The 14326-nt window shown below is 37.9% G+C and overlaps 1 long non-coding RNA gene across 1 annotated transcript; it reads right to left on the minus strand.

Annotated features, from left to right (window-relative positions):
• Nucleotides 1-10499: 10499 nt before the first annotated feature.
• Nucleotides 10500-12608, minus strand: LOC131171271 (uncharacterized). Its single transcript, XR_009141837.1, has 2 exons — nt 12399-12608; nt 10500-10756 (listed from the first exon to the last, which is right to left on the minus strand). It is a non-coding gene; the product is annotated as an uncharacterized LOC131171271 (long non-coding RNA).
• Between the last annotated feature and the right edge of the window lie 1718 nt (nt 12609-14326).

Genomic DNA, 14326 nt, shown 5'->3' on the forward strand with positions numbered 1-14326 from the left:
TGCTACCTAATTGGATAGTTCTATCTTATAAGGTAGCTTACTACGGCTTTCAGCTATCGTGATAGTTTAGCTCAGGATCTAGTTTTCTAAGAGCCACAGGTTCCCAACTTGCCCCTACTGTAAACAGTAGAGCCTCATTCTATCCCCATGATATTATCGGGAAAATTCCATGGATATCACAGTGAATAGAACGAGTTTCAATTTGAGCAGAAGCCTTCACGGATACTAACGGGGTAGAACCCACGGGTACCGCTACATGACCCCCTCCTACTTTCCTAAAAGGGTAAGAAAGCCCGGGTATAGGGCTGAAGTGTGTGAGGACATCATGTGAGTGTTCAATGTGTGAAGGGACATCTTTACCTCTTCCCAATTCAGGGGGATTTTATTTTTCCCATTTTTCTTTTTTTTTCTTTTTTTTTTCAAACGAAGAGCACTGTAAGGAGTAAAACAAGCGGAACACTTAGTAGGAATAAACAAAAATTAACACATAAAATATTACCGGGTGAGCCCACCTAACTATAATTTGATTGAAAAATTAAATCTACTTTTGAACCTCTAGACCGGGGTTGAGTTGAAACAATGTCCCCAGCGGAGTCGCCAAGCTGTCGCAAGGTGTTTTGCGGTTGCCTGAATGAACCCTCACCGAAGTGGAAAAGAATGAGGAGTCGCCACTTTAGTTTTGAGGGAAACTAAAGAAAACCATTTGTGAAGATAAATTGAAACAAAACCACTTCAAAACAGAGATTCTAAGTTCGGTGTACTTAAACGGGTGGGGAAGGTGTTAGGCACCCCACCTCGTCCCTTAATTAGGGTAAGTAGATTTAACTTCGCACTCTTTATAAATTAGTTAGGAGGACTTGAATGGAAATGTTAATCCTTTTGACAAAAGAAATATTTGATTTTTCACTAATTTGGATTACCCAGATACATAAGTAAATGAGACAACCTTAGTGAGTTACTGTTGTATGTTAGTTTTGTTTGAAGGGCTATTTTATTAGAATCCAATTTTTGAAATTGGATGAGAACTCTCCTCCGATCTCTTTTAAATATTTATTTAAATTTTAGATTGAGAACCGGATAAGAACTCTCATCCGATCTCTTTTAATATTTATTAAAATTTTTGGATGGAGAATCGGATAAGAACTCTCCTCCGATCTCTTTTAATATTTATTAAAATTTTTGGATAGAGAATCGGATAAGAACTCTCCTCCGATCTCTTTTAATATTTATTAAAAATTTTAAGTTTGAGAACCGGATAAGAACCCTCCTCCGATCTCTTTTAATATTTATTTGTTAAAATTTTAGATTGAGAATCGGATAAGAACCCTCCTCCGATCTCTTTTAATATTTATTTGTTAAAATTTTAGATTGAGAATCGGATAAGAATTCTCCTCCGACCTCTTTTAATTAAATGGTAGTCGGATAATGATTTTTTCGATCTCTCTAAATTTTACATATCGAGAGGGCCTAAGGCTAAGGGTTCTGACGTTCAAAGGTGTCGAAGTGCAAGACTTCTTTAACTTATTGGTACCTTAGGGTGGCGGGGATTCCAAACCGAATCCTCCAACCTTCCTATATGGTTGCCTCACAAGCATTTTTGGTAGCCGATCTATTCCATTTAGTTATCCAGGGTTTGGTTTTACTCTGTCTTATGACGTCTTGCCCTATGACCTACTGAGTCATTCTAGTGACTCAGCTTTACCATTTTCCAGGCTTATTATTTAGACCTTTCATTATTTCAAAGACTCTTAAGTTGCCGTTACCCACATCTCATCCAACCACTTATGTATCGCTTGGAACTAGATGACTTACGCTCAGAAATAATAAAGATTAACAAAGGTATCAACACGGAAATAAACTAGAGCACAACCTTTCTCTGTATCTTTCTAGCGTGATATGAACTTAAAGAAAATAACATACGTAAAGAAAGAAAAATGGAAATGCGTAAAACAATAACTAAACTTAATAAAATGGCAACATGAATCTTGACACAGTAAGAGTCGATTCTAGTGAACTAACTGAGAATCACAAAACGCAATAAGATTGCAAGTTGATAGTCGGGAGACTAAGGTTCGCCTTTGAACAAAGAGTGCTTCACTAAATGCAATCGAGTCAAAATTATACCCGAGTTTAAATGAGATTGAGCATGGGCGATGGAAGTGAAAATAAAGATAACAAGGAACTGAAAAATGTGAACGCTACGGGATAATGAGCAGTGAAAATGGGACAGTTTGATGTTCAAAATCTTTTAAGAAAACACTTCAGAAAACTGGTTCCAAAAGTTCTTCTTATGAAAGCGGAGTAACAATCTGAATTAAATTTCAGAGTTCTTCCGCTATAGTAACTTCCTCCTTTTTTGTCCGTCCCCTGAACAGTTTTTCATGCAGGTATTTATAGGGACCGGGTGTTCCCCTTGAAGGGTCAGGATCTATCTTGAGGGAGATAGAGGGTCAAGATTTCAAAGGACATAATCCTAAGCTCAAGAATTAAAGAGAGTCAGAAGAGACGGCCGAGATCCACTTCAGAATATTTGTCTTCTTCCTCCTCTAATCTGACGGTCCCAAATTCTCTTGTCCGGGGCGATCCAAGGGCTAGGAGTGAAAGGCGCTGGTTTTGTCGTCTTCTTCTTTGATCCAAGGGCCCTGGGCTCATCCTTACAAGTTGGATCATCGGTGGAGATTGGAAGGTACAGCGCTGTCATGATATATTCGCACTGTCGATGTCACGGGTGATTACAGGCGTGCGGTTGAGATTTTACCTGCAACACTTTAACTACCTCGGCTCTGATTATGGTGACGGCGGTAGGCGCCTTATTCTTTTTGTTTTCTGCTCTCTCTTCCTTTCCGATCTTCTTAACATGATCCTTCTCCGATCTTTCATACCGGTCTCCCCTCTTCCGATCTCTATTATTCTAATATTTCCCTTAATCAGGCCCAATCCGGTCAAAGCATTAATTCCCCTCGATTCTCGAAGCGTCCGCTTCGTTTTCTTCTTAGCAATAAATGCCCGATTTTCCCCTATATATACCCCTGACAGAAGAGACTTTCCTCATTCGATTTTCCTCTCTTCCTTCTTACTTTCGATTCATTTGCTCGTGAAGTTTCGGCCATGATTATGGCTATTGATCCCTTTCCGATGGACCTCTTTATTTCCCAACTGAAAATTTACGACCCCGGTGATCGAATAATCGTGATAACCTTATCTGATGATGGTGAGAGAACTGGACCAATTAACCGATCTGGATCGCGGACCTCGATCGTGCGATCTCGAGTTGTTCGACCGATATAATCGGCAAACCAATTTCGCCGAGAAGGCGCTAATGTTCCTGTAACACCCTCCCTGTAGCAACTCCGTGCATTCTACTGTTCCGGTGACCAGTGTCGGTCCGGACAGCTAGAACGTCCGGAAAAATATTTAAACTAAAGTGAAGAACCATAATCAACTCAAACATTGATAAGAAAAATTTAGTAAAAATTTTAGAATTAAAATACAACCAAGTTAAGCAGTAGGTGCCCTAGCGAGGGTAACCGAGAGGAAGTTGCGGTTCTCGCAACTAGGAGCCCTAGACCCGGGGAAAAAATTATAAAATAATTTTTGGGACTCCAGAGAAGGGTTATTGAGGTTCCTATGGCATTAGAATGCCAATAAAATACTTAGAAAATTTTTTCAATCGGTACAGACAATTTTGACCTGTTAAGCCAAACGGAGGGCATTTTGGTCATTTCGCCTTCAGAGGTGATTTTTGGCCGACTTGTCCAGTTGAGTAAATAATTAATATGACATAAAATATGAATAAACATTACTAGAAATTAAATTGGAAATGAGTAGTGGAGGAAAGAAAAGAAAAATACAATATATGCAATTTGTGACATCATTGTGATGTCATTTAAAATTGTCCACCAATCACAATTAAGTAACCATTTGACCAACTAATAAAAGAGACTAAATGAAGACCAAAATAACCAAAAATACAGCAGCCATCTCCCTCCCCAAAAGCCAGCCGAAACATGCCCTAGACAACCTCCATTGATTTTTTTTCAATCAAAGCTTAATTTCTCCCTTTGTTACACCACTAAACCCTAACCCCTTTCATTAAAACTTGACCATATCTCTTGGGGAAGCTTTTGGCAGCCAAGAAGAGGAAAGAAAGTGAAGTTTTGAGTTGGGAAAAATCTGCCTACAAGAGGTTAGTGCATATACACACCTAAAGCTCTTTATTTCTATGCTAAGGGACTTAAAATAAGTAAGGAATTGTAACTAAAATGAAAAAAAAAAATTATGTGTATGTATGCCATGCATTTCGGCAGCCCTATTGAAGGAATAGAAATGGAGTGTTTGATGGACTTAGAGTGAACTAGAGCTTAGGTTTAAAGTGTATACATATATATATAGAGAATGAAAGAGTTAATTAGGGAAATTGTGAAAACTTTGAAATTTAGCTAGGGTTTAGGAATGAAAATTTGACTTGGCTTATGAAATGGTTAAAGAACATTTTAATGGTCAATTAGTGACCATTTGAGGTATGTTGACCATAAATTGGACTGAAAAATGGCATGGCAAAGTGGAATGGTAGGCTGCCTAAAGACAGCAGCATGGTGGCTGAGATTCCAGTCCACTTAGACAGCCATAACTTTGGCTGTGTAGGTCCAATTGGTGTTTGTCCAATTGGACATGAAACTAGGCTTATAATGGCACATTTTTGCTGAAGAAACCATGCCCAAAAGACCAAAGCAAGAGGACCAAAAGTTGGTCCCAATCCGGATACCTTGCAACAGCACCTGCAGAAATGACCAAATGAACAGTAACTGTTCATTTGGCCATAACTCACTGTAGCTATGGTCAATTGACCTGAAATTTTTACAGAAACAATTTAAGACATAGACAAACAACTTTCGTGAAGAAACCTACCCCAAATTATGGCCAGAACCTATTCAAAAATGCAATCACAGTTACTGTTCATGGTACTGTAGATTTGGTAATTCTGCAGTTTTGGAAATCCGGCCAGCTGTGGTTTTTGGACCATATCTGGAGCTACAAAACTCCAAATGGAGTGATTCAAAAAAGGCAATTCAACTAGACAAAATAAGGAACAACTTTCATGTTTGCCATTTCTTCAAATTCCCACTGCAACAGTGCTTAATGGAACAGTAAACTTAGGCTTCAAAAACTGAAATTTCTACCCTCTTGGTTTTAAGTTAGAAATGGTAATGGTGACCAATTCCAACAAGTTTTAAATGCAAAATGTGGTATGTTGGGAGTGCCAAAACCAATGTACCTAATTTCTACCTAAAAGTCAACATTTTTGTTGACCAAAGAGGTTAATAGTGACACCGAAACTTGAAATTCAAAGATTGAAGAATTTTAAAGTATCAAATGCCCTAGTATACCCAACAAGATTGGTTTGGATAGTTTGGCATGCCAATAGGGTTCGATTAGCGATCGCACATGGCAATATGCTATTACGTGATTTTATGGCTTTTAGCCATTCGACCTTGTATTGAGCTTTGGCCTTGTGCACGGTGTTATCACGACTTGTTAGCCGCTTACATTGCTGCCAGGAGATGCATATGTGACCGATGGTGTGACAGTAGGTACTTGATACCCGATGTCGATTTACGTTATCGATCCGATCATCTAGTGTAGGTTACTTGGGCAACCAAATGAATGAAAGTGGACAAAGATAATGAAATAATGGATACACCAATACCAAACAAAGAAATCATACACATTCTATACATACTTATTTTCTGCTATTTTCTTTTATTATACTATTGCACCACTAAGCATTATTGCTTAGCGCGTTGCTTTTGCCACGCGTAGGTACTGGAGATACAGATCGTGAGCCTAGTAGATCGCAGACTGGGTGAGTCTGTCCGGCAGTTCTGCACAGTGTCCGTGTCACCTCAACTTCTGTAGTGCATTGGTAGGACACTAGGTGTCATTTTGATATTTTGTAGCTAATTTTTACTTTCTCATATGTATTTGAACTTATGTAATGTATTCTGATGTTCAAGTAAATAATGAAAGTTATGGCTATGAATGCAAAATTTGAGCATTTATTTATTGTTTGTATATGAGAAATGGATGTTTGAGAAATGAAAAGGTTATTGAGAACTGAAATTGAGAAATGTTGTGGAGATCTTGATATTAAGACTTTGTTGATGAATTGAAGTTGGGGATTGTTTGGAAATTATTTGGAAGTGTTTTTAACAGGTTCCGAAGAACTGTTTTCTCCATTTTTAGCCGGTACTCTGCCGGATTTTCTTTAAAATATCCGAAACCTCAAATAAATTATAATTTCAATAAATGAACTATATTTCAAAAATTATATTCAAAACTTTGACAAAAAAATTAATTAAGGTAAAATAGAGTGTGCTTGGACATTTAGTGTGACATAGCTTACTCGGATACACTGTGTGGGTAAGGGTGTCATGATTCCACCCTTGGCGGTTGCTCTTCCAAGTTTATTCGGCTTCTCACCACATTGGGTGTTCCGACAGCGGCTTTCCTCCACATTGGGTGTTCCGACAGCGGCCCGGTTCCGGTCGATGACATCCTTTGGATCAGTCACAATGTGGGCTTTGACATAGGCCCTTTAGATGGGATGTTCCACCGGTCTCTGAGATCGCCCAAATGACATTTTATTTTCAATGTAATCCGATCTCTAAAGATCACCGAAATGATTTAATCCAATTTTAGTGTAATCCGATCCCTATAGATCGCCCAAATGATGTAATCCGATCTTTTGGAAATAAAGATTTTATCTTATTATTATTGCATTAATTATTTTCCGATCTTTTATGTGATTATCCGATCTGATTCTTCATTTGAAAGACACTTATCCGATCCGTAATTCAAAACACCTTGATCTGCCGCTCTATAATTAACCGATCCCTTCATGGAATCTTGGGAATATTCGTGAGACGTGTCAGAACAGCTGACGAGTCCCGCTATCCGATGCACCACCTGGAACATCATGAGCATTAAATGCTCGGACGAGTATAAATAGGGGTGGGGTTAGCCAATTGCTCCCGTATGTTGAAATAACTGAAAGTGATTATTAACCTAAGTGTGAGAGATCGGAAAACACAATGAGCATGAGATCGGTAGGGAACCAACGCTAAACGGGACTTGATTAAAATTAGAAATTTGGCTTGAACATTTAAGATCGGGATCATCATTAAATCGGGACGGAACCTGTGATTATTCTTAAACTTTTGAAAGGGAGATCGGCAACAAAAATGGTAACAAAGATCTAGTGTCAGTTCAATTTCGTTTGTCAACAGAGATCAGGAATATACTTGACTGGCCAGGAGATTCGACATTGGGTTTGAGAGATCGGTGAGTGATTTAATAGACCGGTAAGGCTTTGACTGATGTGAGGACTTAGCATTGATTCAATTCCTTGTGAGGAGAGATCGGAAATGTGGTTATCTAGCAAAGAGAGATCGGAAATGTGGTTAGCTGTCAAAGGGAGACTTAGTACTGGGGATCGGTTTCAAAGTTTATTAATTATGGGGATCGGCCAAAATATGGTGTCGACAAGTCATAATTTATTTCAATTGAAAAATGCAAAAGAAATAGTTGTTGTGCACAAACCTCTGATAATTATCTCCTGGTCTGGACTTAGTATTTCCTTCCCTTTCCCTGAGTCTTTGGTAACTGAGAAACACAATTTGAAGTGTTTCAGTACAAAATTAAATTGTCTCTAACGATAATGTTCGATAAGTAATTCATTGAAAGCTATTATTTGCTTAATCAACCTAATATATCGATCCTCAATGCGTTCTAGGTAAATTAGGTTTTAACGTTACTAATATGTCACATTCGATAGTATTTTAGGGTTAGTACATGTTACCGATTTCATTTCCTTGTTTAGTGCATTTTATTGCAACTTGCTGGATTCCGGAATACTAGTTTGACCTAGCCGGAAGACCTAGTTCCCTCAGTTTTCGGGTTTTGGTCAAAACTACAAACTTGTAGATCTATGTCTTACGGAATGCGGGAAAAAATTTCAGGTCATTCTGAGTTATGTAGACCAAGTTATGGTCATTTTACTATTGCTGGTCAAATGGCATCAAATTTGGTCAATTTAGGTCAATTTTGGTCAACTTTGGTTCGGCCAGTTTTTGGACCCGAACTTGTGAAAGCTGTTTGACTTGCTTATGGTCATTTCTGGGCTTTGGTGTCTTCATAAGACTTGTAGATATGGGTCTTAACTATTCATGGTTAAAATTTCAGGTCAATTGGACCTGTTTTAAGTGAGTTATGGCCTAAAAACTAACTGCTGCCCAAATAGTCAGTTTTCAGGCCTCACTTGCACTTAATCCGGATTTGGTCATTTTTCAAGCTACCTTGCAAGTAGAATTTTGGTATGTTTCCTTCATGAAAGTTGGCACATTTTGTGCCTAGTTTCACCTCCAATTGGTCTCATACCAATTGGAGTTACACATTTAGTGTTATGGGCTAAAATGCATACTGCCCTTAAATGCATTGCTTAACATCTATCAATTGCACATTTACTTGCTATAAGTCCACTTCCCTTACCAATTCTGATTTGGTACATTACCAAAACCATTTACCACTTCACATTAAAATCACTTTGGGCAGAATACAAATATCCTCAATACACCAAATGAAACTCTAATTCACAAAGTACAAATACAATAATAGATACACATAAAACTCCTAATTATTACATGCAATTTCCATAACCAATTTACATACATATTCATCAATCCTCAATGTCACAATTTATCCAATATCTTCATGAATTTAAACACTCATGAAGAAGTCCCAAGGCTGCCGAATGCTTCACATTGCCAAAATTCCCCATAGTTTCTTCCACTTCAATTCCAAATGCATTGCATATACATGGAAATAACTTACTAGGACATTAATTCACCCTACTCAACATAAATTCACATCAAATATATGTAAGGATACTTCATTAAATATAGAACTCCATGGCTGTCCAAAATTGGATATATCAAGAACTCCTCAAAACTTTAAAATTTCTTCACAAAGCAAACACCCATAACATGTTTTCAAACTTTAACAAAGCAATATTCAAAAACACAAACTTACCTATTATTGGGACTTGCTTAATCTTTACTAAAACTTCTTAATATTGGTATCTACTTCTTCCTTGTGAAGTGGGGATAATTTTTAATGAAGCTACCTAGGTGTTTAGAGGTAAAATGAAGGAGTGGATGAAGCTTTATGCAACACGGCAATGGAGGTTTCCCATTTCTTCATTTCGGCATGGATGGAGGAGTTGGAGAAAAATGAAATTGCAGATTGTGTAATAGGTGTACACCTGCCCATTTAGTGTTTAGTTTATTCCTTAGTGGTCCACTTACACAAATTAATCATATTATATGTTTAACTTTCATTTATTCCACATTAAACCCATAATTTTTGCTATTTACTTTAGGTACTACCAAATTAATTTTTCATTATATTTTCCAAGTGTAATATTATTTATTTTTAATGAAAATTTAGGTCAAAAGACAATTCGGGATGTCGATTGACCATAATGCCCCTGTTCAGGTTGCATTCCCGATTTTTCGGTAACACCGGGTTTTGTCTGTTTTTCGATTTCTCACTTTTCCTTGTACTAATTATTTAATTTTTCTTTGATATTTCTAATGATATTTATACTTCAATTGATGTCTCTTTAAGTCCTAAAAATATTTTCCAGGGTTCCCCGCAGTCCAGGGCTAGTCAACGGTCCACGCCGTGACTTCCCAGTGCAGTCACCCATCGCTAGGGTTCTTGGCTCGCTTAACTTGGTTACATTTCTTTGCTATTATTTTTCCTTTGTTTTTCTTGTGTTTTCTCTTCTTGTATTTCATTATTTTATGTCTCCTCACTCATAACGAAGTGTAGTTCTAGGCATCCTAGCTGTCCGGATAACACTGGCCACCGGAATAGTAGAACGCACTACCGAACATAGGGGTGTTACAGAAACCAAACCAAATTGACCTAAAAATTACCTAATCCGGGTGACCAAGATGCTATCCCTAGAAAATGACCAAATGAACAGTGTTTGTTCAAATGGTCATAACTCAGTGTAGAAAAGTTCAATTGACCTGAAATTTTATGTGACACCCCTTACCCGTGTACAGTATACCCGAGTAAGTAATGCCACCTGGTGTACCGGCACACTCTAATATTTCTCAATTAATTTAGAAAATGCTTTTGCACATAATTTATGAAATACAAATTATTTAAACCATTTATCAAAAGTATCATGCATTTAAGGTTCCGAAAAATTTTAAGAAAATCCGGCGGAGTACCGGCTAAAAATGGAGAAAACCGTTCTTCGGAACCTGTTAAAAACACTTCCAATACTTTTATTTCATCATCTCAAACTCCAATATCCCAAAATCTCAACAATATTTCTCAAACATTCATTATCAACACCAAATTCAATATCATGATTTCCACATTTCAATTTCCATTTTCATTCATCATTCACATGTGATGTTCGCATGTAAATCACAAGTAAACATCTACTTTTCCATTAACAAATACAATTTTCATAATTTACATATACATCAAAATATATTACATGAGATCAAATACATATGAGAAAATACAAATCTACTACAAAATATCAAAATGACAAACTGACACCTAGTGCCCTACCGATGCACTGCAGGTAGTGAGGTGACACAGACACTGAGCAGAACTGTCAGATGGACTCACCCAGTCTGTGGTCTACTGGGCTCACGATCGGGATCTCCAGTACCTACGCGTGGCAAAAGCAACGCGCTAAGCAATAATGCTTAGTGGTGCAATAATATAATAGAAGAAAATAGCAAAAAAATAAATGTGTATGCAAAGTGTATGCTTTCTTTGTTTGATTTTGGTATATTCATTAATTCATTAACTTTGTTCACTTTTATTCATTTGGTTGCCCCAAGTAACCTACACTAGACGATTGGACTGGATAACGGGTAACCGCACCGGGTACCTAGTACCTCGCCGTCACACCATTGGTTGCATATGCATCTCGGTGTGCAAATGTAATGCGAATAACAAGTCAGAATAATGTCAGGCACAAGGCCAAGTCTCAATGTAAAGTCAGAATGGCTAAAAGCCATGAAATCACAGAATGGCATTGTTGCCATGTGCAGTACTGCTAACGGAACCCTATTGGCATGCCAAACTATCCAAACCAATCTTGTTAGGTATACTAGGGCATTTGAAACTCTTAAATTTGTCAATTTGTGAATTTCAACTTTTTTTAGTGTCACTATTCATCATTGGTCAACAAAAATGTTGACTTTTAGAATAAAAATGTGTACATTGCCTTTGGCACTCCCAACATACCACATTTGGTGTTTAAAACTTGTTGGCATTAAGTGTTAATGCAATTTCAAAGTGTAACCCACACTAGCAGAAAATTTCAGTTTTGATGCCCTAACTTCACTGTTCCATTGGACACTGTTACTGTTGGAATTTGAAGAAATGTAAAACATGAAAGTTGTTTCTTATTTTGTCTAGTTGAATTTCCTTTTTTGAATCACTCCATTTGGAGTTTTGTAGCTCCAGATATGGCTCAAAAACCCAAGCTGGCCGGATTTCAAATTCTGCAGATTTACCATATCTACAGTAACATGAACAGTGACTTGAGTCACTTGGTTGACTAGGTTCTGGCCATAATTTGGGGTAGGTTCCTTCATGAAAGTTGTTTGTCTATGTCTTAACTTGTTGCTGTAAAAATTTCAGACCAATTGACCAAATCTACAGTGAGTTATGGCCAAATGAACAGTTACTGTTCATTTGGTCAAATTCTGCAGAGGCAGTTTCAGGGTTCCGGATTGGGGCCAAGTTTTGGTCCTCTTGCTTTGGTCTTTTGGGCATGGTTTCTTCAGCAAAAATGTGCCATTATAAGCCTAGTTTCATGTCCAATTGGCCAAAATTCAATTGGACTTACACAGCCCAAGTTATGGCTGTGCAAAGGGACTGAAATTTCAGTCCCTATGCTGCTGTCCATAGGGCAGATTTCACCTCACTTTGCCATAGCATTTTTCAGTCCCATTTATGGTCAACATATCTAAAATGGTCACTAATTGACCATTACAATGTGCCCTAACAATTTCCTAAGCCAATTCACATTTTCACCCTTCCAAACCCTAATATCCAACTAAATTTACTCATGAACTTAATTAACATACTTAGTTTAATGTCCATGTGTTTTAATACTTTAACCATCATTTCTAGCCACTTTAAATTTATCAAAACAATCAACCTCATACTTCCATAGGGCTGCTGAAAATTTAAAGTACCATAACTCATGTAATTTACTTCAATTCTTTAAAATTTCTTAGCTCAAATGATATTCTAACTAAGATTAAAAGAAGGAGAATGAAGTTTGTAGCACTAACCTCACTTAGGGCAGATTTTTCCCACCTCTAAACTTCACTTTCCTTCACTTTCAAGGCTGCCAAAAGGTTGTTTAAGGTGTGGAGTAAAATTTTAATGAAGAGAGGTTAGGGTTTGTGGTGAAACAAGGGAGAAATTAAGCTTGAGAAGTGAGGTTTAATGGAGTTTGAGAGAGGGAGAGAGGTTCACGTTTTGGCTGCACTAAGGAGAGAAGGATGGCTGCTGAAATTTTGTTGAATTTGGTCTTCTCTTATCTCTTTTAATGGTTAGTCAAACAATGGCTTAAGTGTGATTGGTCCAACTTTTTAAATGATGTCATTTTTGCCTTATTTTTGCATTTTCTTTTCTTTTCTTCCACTACTCATTTCAATTTTCATTTCTAGTAATATTTCTTCATATTTGATGTCATATTAATTATTTACTCAACTGGGCAAGTCGGCCAAAAATCACCTCGAAGGCGAAATGACCAAAATGCCCTCCGCTTGGCTTAACGGGTCAAAATTGTCTGCACTGATTGAAAAATTTTTCTAAGTATTTTCTTGGCATTCTAATGCCATGGGAACCTCAATTACCCTTCTCTGGAGTCCCAAAATTATTTTATAATTTTTCCCGGTCTAGGGCTCCTCGTTAGAACCGTAACTTCCCTCCGGTTACCCATCAGGGCACCACTGCTTGACTTCGATTGTATTTTATTTCTAAAATTTTTACTAAATTTTTCTTATTAATATTTGAGTTAATTAGGTTCCTAACTTTAGTTTAAATATTTTTCCTGACGTTCTAGCTATCCGACCGACACACCGTCACCGAATGAGAATGTACGAGTGGTTACTGGAGGGTGTTACAACTCTTCCTCTAATTTAAATTTCGTCCTCGAAATTTACGATGCAAACAGTTGAGGGAACTGTTGCCTCATCGCTTCTTCACTTTCCCAAGTTGCCTCCTCGGTGTTGTGGTGCCTCCAACGCACTTTCACCAGTGGACTCTGCTGATTTCTCAACTCTTTCACGTCCCGAGCCAAGATCCGGAGAGGTTCTTCTTCATATGTCAAATCCGGTTGTATTTCAATTTCTTCTCGGGAGATGACATGTGAAGGGTCCGAGCGGTATCTTACGAGCATGGATACATGGAACACATTGTGGATCTTGTCCACTGTGGTAAAGCTAGCCTATAGGCCACTGGACCCACACGTACAATGACTTCATATGGGCCAATGAACCTAGGGCTCAACTTACCTTTTCTGCCAAACCTCAATACCTTCTTACATGGTGACACCTTGAGGAACACTTTGTCGCCAACCCCCTATGCTATTTCTTTTCTCTTGGTCGGCATAAGATTTACATGCATGCGAGGCAACCTTCGATTAGCTTTGATCAATTTTACCTTGTCCTCGATCTGTTTCACCGTGTCCGCCCTACCGCTTGTTCGCCAATTCAGTCCAAAGACACCTGAGTTCTACATTTTCTCCCATACAAGGCTTCATATGGGGCCATTTGGATGCTAGCTTGATAGCTATTGTTGTATGCGACTCGCGGTGGGAGGTATCTATCCCAACTTCCTCAAACTCAATGACACAACTCCTCAAAGATATCCTCAAGGACGACAAATATTTCATGTTATTATTATCATTTCAATTCAATATTTGTATCAATTTCGTGGGTTTCAATTGTTTACCTGGATTACTCTTTCTGATTGCCCATCCGTCTGAGGATGGAAAGCTGTGCTGAAATGTAGTTGTGTACCCAATGATTCATGCAAGTTATTCCAAAATCTAGATGTAAACCTTGGGTCTCGATCAGATATGATGGAAAGTGGGTTTCCATGCAGTCTAACTATCTCACTGATATACAATTCTGCTAACCTCTCTAGTGAGTAGTCACCCTAATCGCGTAAAGTGTCTTGACTTTGTCAATCTATCCACTATTACCCATGC

Source organism: Hevea brasiliensis, chromosome 12 (assembly GCF_030052815.1).
Source record: "Hevea brasiliensis isolate MT/VB/25A 57/8 chromosome 12, ASM3005281v1, whole genome shotgun sequence".
NCBI classification, from domain to species: Eukaryota; Viridiplantae; Streptophyta; class Magnoliopsida; order Malpighiales; family Euphorbiaceae; genus Hevea; species Hevea brasiliensis.